General features: G+C 45.6%; 2 non-coding genes across 2 annotated transcripts; both read left to right on the top strand.

Moving 5' to 3' along the window:
• Nucleotides 1-2,643: 2,643 nt before the first annotated feature.
• TRNAF-GAA (transfer RNA phenylalanine (anticodon GAA)) lies at nucleotides 2,644-2,716 on the top strand. Its single transcript has one exon. It is a non-coding gene; the product is annotated as a tRNA-Phe (tRNA).
• Nucleotides 2,717-10,431: 7,715 nt separating this feature from the next.
• TRNAR-CCG (transfer RNA arginine (anticodon CCG)) lies at nucleotides 10,432-10,505 on the top strand. The gene has a single exon. It is a non-coding gene; the product is annotated as a tRNA-Arg (tRNA).
• Nucleotides 10,506-12,086: the final 1,581 nt, after the last annotated feature.

Raw genomic sequence — 12,086 nt, 5'->3', positions numbered from 1 at the left:
TGAAATGCTATGTAGACTCTTGTTTACCGGGGGTTCGAATCCCCCCCTTTCCCCTTTGCATTCCGTCATTGACTCTGTTCCGGCACCCCAAAGAATTGCTAATCCTTTGAATGCTTCCAGTTAGTACTCCCGATTTCAAATAATAATTCCAAGAATCCCCCCCCCCGGGGGGGGGGTATCCGAATTTCAGAATGAGGAATCCCAGACTATTAGATAATTACTTGGGGTTAGGCTTTGCGGGAGTAATACTCAACGACGAGCAATTCATTTATATCCAACCCAGTGGACTCCCGATTTGCGATTCCATTCACTAATCCTGTGGGTCTACTGTCTCCCGACGAGGAAAAAGTTGAATGATCAGGTATTTTGTCTCCCCGAGAAATTCCATCTCTCTATTTGGTCCATTGCGAGAACCCGGTCGATTTCTCACAATAATAGTATCTTTTGGTTTGCGACGGTAACTCGGTATATCGACTATACGATCGTTCACTAGAATGTGTCTATGATTAACTAATTGCCTAGCTGCAGGAATAGTAGGAGCCATACCTGGACGAGAAACAATATTATCTGGACGCATTTCGAGTAGCTGTAATGGTACTTGACCTGTTGAACCCTTGGCTCTTCTAGCAATACGAACGTATCTAGGCAATTGTCGTTCCGTTGATCCATAATTGAAACGTAATCTCTGTTTGGCTTCCAGACGCACGCAAAATTGAGATACCTTTCTCGAAGCAGATTAATCAATAGCAATTCGTGCTTCTCTCGGATTTGATGTTTTATTTGTAAGCCCGGGTAGATCCTTGAGACGACGTATTATTTTCAGACGGGGTCCTCGATAACGAGACATAAAAACTCCTTCTTTGTAAGCATGGTAAGACCCGGAATGGACCTCTCCGTAATCGAAGTACTGGTACTATTTATAAGTGTCACCCAATTTTGTTGAACATTTGGTATTTGTAATAATCATAACATATGAATGTAGACGAACAAATACTCGAATTCCCATCGACTCTATTGGAAATGGAGGCTTCGACGCGGGGGACAAAGCCGAAGGGAGACACGGTATTGGTGCATCGACTGATACTGGGCAATATTCTGCCGGAATCGAACCGATAACCTCTGCCTTGTGAATGTGGTACTTCCGAATCCAAACCAAGCTTTCCTGGTTCTTTTGAACCCCATGGGATGGAATAGAACCCTCCTAAAGCGACAATGGTGGTTGCGCCCACGGCGCAGTCAGCCGCAAGGGTTATTCAACCACAGAGATGGGTTAGATGAGTCGATAATTCCATCTCCTACCGTATCGTATTGATTTAATTACCCCACCCGTGTATAATTCTTATGGGTACGCGAATACGGAGAAGCAGGGTATGGTCTCGCAGATATATATTCTCTGGGATCGGTGGAGTCCCTTTCTGGAGGAAATTGGGAATAGAAACAGAAAAGGGAAGAGGTTGAGAATTCGGGAATCGGGACGGGGTATATAATTTCCGCTTGACCGGAATCAAGAGACTCGTGAAATATCTCTGGAACAAATGGCATGGAACATGCAAACTCGGATGGCATGCAAAAGGATTTGATGCAATTGCAGATCCATTGCTTCGGTTTGGGACTCAAGGGGGGGGGGGGTATGGCGGAATGGTAGACGCTGCGGACTCGATTGGATTGAGCCTAGGTATGGAAACACACCGAGTGATAGCTTTCAAATTCAGGGAAACCTAGGATTATTTAGTAGGCGATCCTGAGCCAAATCTCATTTCAGAAGCAGGATTCGGATGATGAGATAGGTGCAGAGACTCGACGGAAGCTATTCCGACGAACGATCTATTAATTTCTATTATTCATTAAGCGGATAGATGTTCTCTTTCCATGGATGATTCAATCTAGAATGATCCTATAAGCGGCGAGGATCCTCTCCCAGTGCATACTCAACATCCGCACCGAGGATTGTATCAAAATCTCGAGAATCTCGGGTATTGGTGGGATCTACTCGATTATCCCCGAATCCCATCTTCTCCTGATTTCCTCTTTGTGTATGTATACTCCGTATTCGGATGAATATGGTTCGATGAATAACCATTAGTAACAGACCTTCGCGGATAGAGATGGAGTCCAACTCTACGCCGTTGATGGAAACAGCAATGCAAATTGTGGTAGAAAGAAAATCCGTTGGTCTTTGTAGGACCGTGAGGGTTCGAGTCCCTACATCCCCAGTAGAACGGGATGAAACATATTATCCAAATTGCGTAGGAGTTGTGGGAAGCATCTACCCCATGAAACAGAGAAATCCCTCCCCGTCTATTCTGGTGGATGGGATTCTTCGACCCATCAAGCGGACGAAGGGTATCGAGATACATCTCCCGAATACGTATTGATTTCCTCCACCTAAACGAGAGGGGATCCATGCTCCCGATTCATAGCTCAATCGAATCGGATTGATGTCTCGTCCCCAGCTCGAGAATATTTTTGAGTGGTTTGCGACTGAACCATTCGGCAAATCCAATGGATTGTCTGAATGGTTCGCCTGCAAGGTATAAAAAAAAAAATGGATTCGTGAGGATAGTTACTTCGATTGGACGGATAGGTAAGGGAAAGAATCAATCCACGCTGGGATATTTGTTTGGGATTATCGCGGAATCACTGGCCGGGATAGCTCAGTAGGTAGAGCAGAGGACTGAAAATCCTCGTGTCACCAGTTCAAGTCTGGTTCCTGGCATACCGATGGGAAATAATTTGATCTGATGGCTGCGGGCGAAAACCGCACTTGGAAATAGGAGAATCCAAAAAAAAAATATGGATTGCTTATTGGTCTACTGGTCGGGGTATGTATCTATACCCACACCTACATACGCTTGAACGTGCATATGTAGGTGCGGATTTCGATGCAGATACGTGGATGCGATTGATCGTACGAGAAACAAGTGTCTCAAATAAGGTAGACCAGCCTCACCTGCCGCACAAGATTAAATAGAATGATACAGAATTGGCTAGTGGGAGGATGGCTTTCAATTTTGCCTCCGTCCCAATTCGATAAGCATCCTGTAGCTCATAAAAGTCGGGTACGACATAATCCTTACGTAAAGGCCATCCCAGCCGGCTCCCAGGCATTAAGATACGTTGTAGGTGCGGATGACTCTCATAAGTGATTCCTAACATATCATAGGATTCCCGTTCCTGGAAATTGGAACTTTTCCAAACCCAACAAACGGATGGAATCCTGGGGTCTTTTCTCGGAACGAAGACTTTTGTACATACTTCTTCAGGTTGATCTGCATCGTCTCGCACCTCCGTCAGATGATACACACTAGCTAGGGATCCTCCTGGTGCTGCATCATAGGCACATTGGGAACGGGGATAATTGAAACCGCACGCATATGAAGCAACAGCTATAGAAGGCCAATCCCCTGCTTTGACCTGTGGGATCTCGACACCCCGGTAATCAGAACCTAAAGGTCTGTGGGCTAAACTATGTCTAGTCGACCAAGCGGGTAATCGACCCCGCATCTCGATGTTGGAATCGCCGTTGTTATTGATAATACTCATATTAGCTAACGTTCTATATCTCTGTGGAATATCTTCACCCGCCCGCCTCTGATACGGATTCTTCATGCATACTTTCGAATCCACTCAATCCCTTCGAGAGGATATTTGATAGGGATTTCGAAGACTGATTTGCGATTCGTTGATTGTATTCACCGGTATAGGTATTGGGTACGAAAAAAAGTCGGTGATTCAGACTAAAATATCTCTTCCGGGTTCGACAAGAAGTTCGATCCCTATAGTTTTCCTGAGCAATTCTTTTGCGGGGTTTTGTCACAGCATCAATAATAGCTTCGGGCTTGGGCGGACGACCCGGCAAATAAATGTCCACAGGAATCAATTTATCCACTCCGCGAACGGTGCTGTAAGAATCCGTACTAAACATGCCTCCCGTAATGGTACATGCCCCCATAGCAATTACATACTTTGGTTCGGGCATTTGTTCATAGAGTCTCACTAGAGACGGAGCCATCTTCATGGTGATAGTACCCGCCGTTATTATGGGATCAGCTTGTCTGGGGCTGGATCTTGGTACTAGACCGTACCGGTCGAAGTCGAAGCGTGAACCAATTAATGAGGCGAATTCAATGGAGCAGCAGCTAGTACCGTAAAGGAGTGGCCACAAACTGGAAAGTCGAGACCAATTGGAGAGATCATTCAAGTTAGTCAAAATAATCGAGTTTGATGTGTCTTGATCGGGGGAGAAGGACTCCACGGAGTTAATTAGTGGATTCCCCCCACGGGAGTCGACTCCGTTCCTCTTACCCGAATAGTTAGAAATTAGGACCATTCCAATGCTCCTTTTCACCATGCATAAATCGAACCGACAATTAATATGGATATGGGGATAGACACTTCAGTAAAAGCAAATAGACCCAATTCCCTGAAACTCATAGCCCGGGGATAGGGAGAGACCGTCTCGACGTCGGGAATAACGAATACCGGGGCAAACATATAATAACGGATCTGGAATTGGATCCAAGCCCCTCCCTTTGGTTCCATACCTGATTCATAGCTTGTTAGTTTTTCAGGCCCCTCGCGGATGGGTGCGACGGATCTGGAAACCGAAAAGGCTGTATAGGGAATAAGGATGGATACTAGTAGGAGGATCCGGAAGGAATCGTGTTTAGGAAGCAAAAACATTTACATACTCCTCCTGCTTCGGTATTTATCTTCTCACCCCACCGTGTGGGTGTAACATCTTTATGATAAGTGAAGGGGGGGGGGGTTGCTGACTCCTCGATCGTTCGATCGGGGATGAGATGCCAGACGTGGCTCACGGACATCTCATCCCAGAATGGAATCGGGATGTACACCCCCCCAGTGATGAGCCAATCGTCCCTCCGATCCAGTCCTCGGAAGATGCTGGATACCAAATGGACTTGCGAGAAGATTATTAGAAACGGGACTCCCCATCCGGAAATGAGCTCTTGGCTGGAATCCGTGAGATGAGTCAAATTGCCGGAAGAACCGGATGGGGACTATATTCTACTAAGTAGGTAGTGGGGTATGGTATGTACCTCCCTACCGAATCGATGCATAAGATTGATTTATACGGATTATCTATTATGGAAAGCAATCCGTCAATTTAGATTCTTATCTGAATTTTCTCCGATTGACCATCATTGAGGAACTTATTAATGAATAATTCCTTCTCCTTCCTGATCTTCATCCCTATCCCCTGATCGAAACGGAAGTAGTGACCCTACGATCTATATAGTTCATGCGAGTCGCGTTGAATCTGGGTAATTCTCAATTAGTTCCGCTGCGATGGGCGAGACCGGCTTATCATTAAAGATTAGGGCTATACGGATTCGAACCGTAAACATTCTCGGTAATGCAGATCGGAATATATAAATTCTTGAACTGCTTCACGAACCCAACATGCTTCTTTCGTGGCATTGGGCTCCCTCATCAACTAGTCTTCCACCGGATGGGAGGAAGAAGCCATTGTTGATGCACCATCCTTTGCTTCATTATAAATAACAAAGAAATGGTTCCGTGTGCTCGAAGAACTCGTTCCCTCCGAAGCAATCCCGAAGTCTCTCGAGAAGATTCTTAGTGTTGACACAGGTTTGCATCCCGTAGACACAAATCCACTTAATTCTAAGTGTCTCGATCGCCTAGGAAGGAGATACGATACCCTCATACACCTCAAGGTTCGTAGGACGAAGAAGAGATCTTGTTGAGGTCCTCGCATTGCCCCCACCACCCTTAGCATTAGACGTATCATCTACTGACCATATCAACCCACCGAAATCGATCCTTTTTCCGATCGATTCTTCGTCATGCTACTGTTCTTCCACATCTCCCAATAGGGTAAGACATAAGTAACTTACGCGGTATATTCCGCGTAGATCGGTTGAATAGCGACGAACCCTTCCCGAGAAGCATCGGCGCACGTGTAAACGAGGTGCTCTACCGTTGAGCTATAGCCCTGTGGCTACATTAGTATAATGCATCGGATGATCCCTGTCAAGCTGGTAACCAACCGAGAAGGAGGCGAGACTCATCTTTTGCCGTTAAAATCAAATATTTATTGATGTTCTAATTGTTTGAAATTCTCTCCCTGGGTCGGTATAATAGAGTACTACAAGCAATAGAAGCCTACTTAACTCAGTGGTTGGAGTGTCGCTTTCATACGGCGAGAGTCATTGGTTCGAATCCAATAGTAGGTAAAACTCATTAGGTACCACAATACTTGAAATGATACCTAATAAGTTCTACAAATATTTGGGATGGATACGAAGTATTACGGGACTAACAAATCATTGTGTGTCCCATCATGCTTTTCCCGTCGTTTCTCACAGGCGCAACTAAAAGTGGGAATGATTGAGTAGTATTTGAAGCCTCTAATCTCGCCTTAGCTCTTTTAAATGCTAGATTAGCTTCAATAGCTTTCCTTCTGCCTTCGGCTTGAGCTGCGTCAGCTTGAGCTGTCTGAAGAGCTTCCCGAGCCTCCTCAGGATCAATTTCGGTAGCTCGTTCTGCTTCGTTGACTGATGTTGTTACCTGATTACTGTCTACCATGGCGAAACCACCCATCAACGCCATTGCGGACCACTGTCCATCGTGACGTACCTTCGGGACTCCCATATCCAAAGCTGTAAGAAGTGGAGCGTGATTGGGCAATACACCAATCTGGCCACTACTCGTAGATGGGACGATTTCTCGAACCTCAGAATTCCAAACAGTTCGATTAGGAGCCATTACACGAAGATTCAGTACCATCCCTTTCATTGACCCTCCACTTGTAAGGTTGCAGCCTTCGTGGTGGCTTCATCGATGTTGCCAACCAGATGAAAAGCTTGTTCAGGGAGATTATCCAATTCTCCAGGAAGAATCATTTGAAATCCCTTAGTGGTTTCTGTTAAACTAACATATTTCCCTGGCGAACCAGTAAATACTTCTGCTACGAGGAAGGGTTGTGATAAGAAACGTTCTATCTTCCGAGCCCGAGCTACCGTTAGACGGTCCTCTTCTGACGATTCATCCAGTCCGGGAATAGCTATAATATCTTGCAATTCCTTATAACGCTGTAAAGTCTGTTTAACCCCTTGTGCGGTTTCGTAATGCTCTTCACCCACAATCCAGGGTTGTAACATGGTTGAAGTCGAATCCAAGGGATCTACAGCCGGATAAATACCTTTAGCTGCTAGTCCTCTCGAAAGCACAGTGGTAGCATCTGGGTGTGCAAATGTTGTAGCAGGAGCTGGGTCAGTCGAATCATCTGCAGGTACATAAACAGCTTGAATAGAAGTTATCGATCCTTCCTTGGTAGAAGTAATTCTCTCTTGTGGGGATCCCGTTTCTGTACTAAGAGTTGGTTGATGACCCACGGCGGAAGGCATTCTACCCAATAAAGCAGAAACTTCTGATCCTGCTTGGACAAAACGAAATATGTTGTCGATAGATAAAAGGACATCTTGCTTGTTCACATCTCGGAAATATTCAGCCATTGTCAGAGCAGTTGAACCAACTCTCATACGAGCTCCTGGTGGTTCATTCATCTGACCATGAACTGGAGCCACCTTCGATTCTGATATATCTTGTTCATTAATAACTTTCGATTCCTTCGTTTCCATGTAAAGATCATTACCCTCACGGGTGCGTTCCCCCACCCCACCAAATACAGATACACCTCCGTGAGCCTTGGCGATGTTGTTAATTGATTCCGTGATAGGAACCGTTTTTCCCACTCCAGCTCCTCCAAATGATCCAATCTTTCCTCCTCGACGATAGGGAGCCAAAAGATCCGCGACTTTAATCCCCGTCTCAAATATAGATAATTTAGTATCCAACTGCGTAAATGCCGGAGCGGATCTATGAATGGGGGACGTCGTACCAATATCTACGGGACCCAAGTCATCGACGGGTTCACCAGGGACATTAGAGATTCAACCAGGAGTAATTTCACCAACAGGAACACTGAGAGGAGCTCCTGTATCGACGACGCCCATACCTCTCATCAGACCATCTGTAGCACTCATAGCTACGGCTCTGACTTCATTATTACCCGGTAATTGTTGCACCTCACGAGTAACATTAATCTCTTGACCCGCCGGGTTTTTCCCCTTAACCATCGAAGAGTTGTAGATATTGGGCATTTTACCTGGAGGGAAAGACACATCCGATACTGGTCCAATGATCTGGGTAATATATCCCACATTTCTCTCCACTGATTTAGAAATTCCAAAAGCAGAAGAACTGGTTTTCGTAACTGTTTTGGTGTATTATCTTCATTTGATTGTCGAATTGGCAGAACCATCTGGCATTTCATTGCTAATTGGTTGATGGTGGGGAGTTACTAGTTCCACACCCTTCTCCCCCTTTTTCAAACATATCATTTGCTTCCTCGGAAGTCGATTCCGATCCATCCAGATGGGTGACAGGTACTGTAGGATTTGATTTCCTCCTCTCCACATATGGGTCGGAGGCAAAAGAGCGCGATACCCACGAGTTGGTCCATCTAGTTAGATGTGATTGCTACATCTCATTCGTCGAATCCCCTTTTTTCCCCCGTCTATTCGCAAAGCGAACCAGATATCGAATTCAATCCCCTTTTTTGCTTCTACTGACCAGTCTAACCACGAAAAGATTCCCGAGTCAATGTATCGAGATGTATTACGATCTAATTCTTCAAGCAATTTCCGTGCGAAACAACCAGAGTCAGTTGCATTACATGTGGGACGTATTATAAAATACTAATGTCCCATGCTTGAGGTAGAGTTTCGACAAACGTCTCGAGTCGAATCTATCAGGACCTATTCCACGCTTCACGTTGAATTCTTCCATCTATGTCGAGCAGATCTCATCCTTGCAGGATTTACTAATTGAATTGTAAGGAGGGACTCATGTCACCACAAACAGAGACTAAAACAGGTATTGGGTTCAAAGCTGGTGTTAAAGATTATCGACTAACTTACTATACTCCCGATTATGAGACCAAAGATACTGACATCTTGGCAGCCTTCCGGATGACTCCGCAACCCGGGGTACCGCCTGAGGAAGCTGGAGCTGCAGTAGCTGCAGAATCTTCCACAGGTACGTGGACCACTGTGTGGACGGATGGACTGACTAGTCTCGATCGTTACAAGGGTCGATGCTACGACATCGAACCCGTTGCTGGGGAAGAGAATCAATATATCGCATATGTAGCTTATCCTTTGGATCTATTTGAAGAGGGTTCCGTCACCAATATGTTCACTTCCATTGTAGGTAACGTATTTGGATTTAAAGCCCCACGAGCTCTACGTTTGGAGGATCTGAGAATTCCTCCTGCTTATTCCAAGACTTTCATTGGGCCGCCTCACGGTATCCAAGTCGAAAGGGATAAACTGAACAAATATGGTCGTCCCTTGCTGGGATGTACAATCAAGCCAAAATTGGGCTTATCTGCTAAAAACTATGGCAGGGCTGTTTACGAATGTCTCCGTGGCGGACTTGATTTTACGAAGGATGATGAGAACGTAAATTCTCAACCATTCATGCGTTGGAGGGACCGGTTCCTGTTTGTGGCAGAAGCTCTTTTCAAGGCTCAGGCCGAAACGGGCGAAATAAAAGGACATTATCTAAATGCCACTGCGGGTACGTGTGAGGAAATGATGAAAAGAGCAGTCTTTGCTAGAGAATCGGGAGCACCCATCGTCATGCATGATTATTTGACGGGAGGCTTCACTGCAAATACTAGCTTGGCCTTTTATTGTCGAGATAATGGGCTACTGCTTCATATCCACCGCGCGATGCATGCTGTTATCGATAGACAGAGAAATCACGGTATCCATTTTCGTGTCCTAGCCAAAGCATTGCGTATGTCCGGCGGGGATCATATCCACGCCGGGACCGTAGTGGGTAAACTGGAGGGAGAACGAGAAGTCACACTGGGTTTCGTCGATTTGCTACGCGACGATTATATCGAGAAAGACCGAAGCCGTGGTATATATTTCACTCAGGATTGGGTATCCATGCCAGGTGTATTTCCCGTAGCCTCGGGAGGTATCCATGTCTGGCATATGCCCGCTCTAACTGAAATCTTCGGAGATGATTCTGTCTCACAGTTCGGCGGAGGAACCTTGGGACACCCCTGGGGAAACGCACCAGGCGCCGTAGCTAATCGAGTTGCATTGGAGGCTTGTGTACAAGCTCGTAATGAGGGACGTGATCTTGCTCGTGAAGGTAACGAGATTATCCGCGAAGCTAGTAAGTGGAGTCCCGAATTGGCTGCTGCTTGCGAGGTATGGAAACAGATCAAATTTGAATTCGACACAATTGATACATTGTAATTTCCGTAACTATTCGGGAATCTCATTCATTCGGTAGGATTCGTGGGGCGAACAGGGAGTATAGGGAGAAGGAACATTCCCCTCCATACTCCCGATATGCCACGGATCGGAGTTGGTAGCTCAGCGGATGAGAGCACATGGTTCCGATCCATGGGGACGGGGGTTCGAATCCCCCCCAATTTGCATAGGAGAGGTGGAATACGAGCTGCAGAGACTCGAGTAGTAAGGAAATGATTCAGTGCCTCTCAGTACACGACACAACTATTTCCACGAAGTGTTATTGGATAATTATTTGTGGGGTTCTAACATATGATTGATCAAATAGATGATCAGTCAATTGCCAATTAGTTATCGGATTCGGAGTCAGTCTCGATTCGACGCCTATTCCGAACAGACGCTGATCCTGATAGTTCAGAAATGATTTCTCCATCTCTGTGTCTATCTCATTGATGAAATGAAATCTAATAGAATCGACTGTTTTTACCTCCGAAGCGAAGGAGAAGAAATGAATGAGGAAATTCCTATGTCTGTGAGAAATCGGTTCGAAGATAAACGCGAATTTGGTGGATTGATCGGGGCTTTCCTCGAAAAAGCCACAAAGGGTTACGTTTTGAGTGAGAGAGGAAGGAATAGAGACATAAGCATTGATACCGACAGGGGGTTGTGGACTCGGTGTGACAACTGCGGTAACATGCTTTACGTGAGATTCCCAAAACAAAATAAAAATATTTGTGAGGAGTGCGGCTATCACCCCCCAATGACTAGTACAGAAAGAATCGAACTTCCGATCGATCGTGACACTTGGATTCCCATGGATGAAGACATGACTGCATAAGATGTTCCAGGTTTCTCTGACGGGGATTCTCATGGAAGTCGCATCATCAACTCCCAGAAACGAACGGGTTTAACTGATGCTGTTCAGACAGGGGTGGGATGTCTAAACGGGACACCTATTGCGCTTGGTGTTACGGACTTTCAATCCACGGGGGGAAGTATGGGTTCTGTGGTAGGTGAAAAGATTACCCGCTCAATCGAATGTGCCACGGATCAATCCCTTCCACTAGTTATTATCTGTGCTTCCGGCGGAGCACGTACGCAAGAAGGGACGTTGAGTCTGATGCAGATGGCTAAGATTCCTCCCGTCCCACAAATACATCAGGTTCAGAAGGGATTATTATATATATCGGTTCCTACCTATCCAACTACGGGTGGTGTTACTGCTAGTTCTGGTACGTTAGGGGACGTAATTATTGCTGAGTCCAAAGCATACATAGCATTTGCTGGGAAAAGGGTGATTGAACAAACACTGCGTCAGAAGATACCCGATGGCTTTCAAGTAGCTGAATCTTTATTTGATCATGGATCACCCGATTCAATTGTTCCACGTAATCCTCTAAAAGGTGTTCCGAGTGAGATATCTGAGCTTTATTCTTCAGCTCCTTGTAAAAGGAATTGAACCTCCTTTCCCCCCATTCGGTTAAACCCCCGTTTCTATCACTCTCCCTCCTTCTCATTAATCAAGTTAGGAATTATCAATTCGGGGTTGTCCTACTAATCTCTCTACCTCTCCAATGAGAGGAATTTATTCAGCGAACCGTCGTAACAATACTTTTCTATCCTTCTCTGATATCACGCCATGCAAATTATGCCACAATGCAATTATACCTCAGTAAGAAATCGAGATTAACCATCGGTATAATTTCGGACTCTGCTGTGCGCCTGATTCGACGAAGTAGACACCGCGGATGTCTGCAGATTCATTGA

Source organism: Dipteris shenzhenensis, unplaced genomic scaffold (genome assembly GCF_047967505.1).
Source record: "Dipteris shenzhenensis isolate YYH24624 ecotype China unplaced genomic scaffold, Dip_SZ_1.0 scaf0177, whole genome shotgun sequence".
Lineage (NCBI taxonomy): Eukaryota > Viridiplantae > Streptophyta > Polypodiopsida > Gleicheniales > Dipteridaceae > Dipteris > Dipteris shenzhenensis.
The sequence above is the reverse complement of the archived record's forward strand: the minus strand, read 5'-3'. Positions and strand labels throughout refer to the sequence as shown.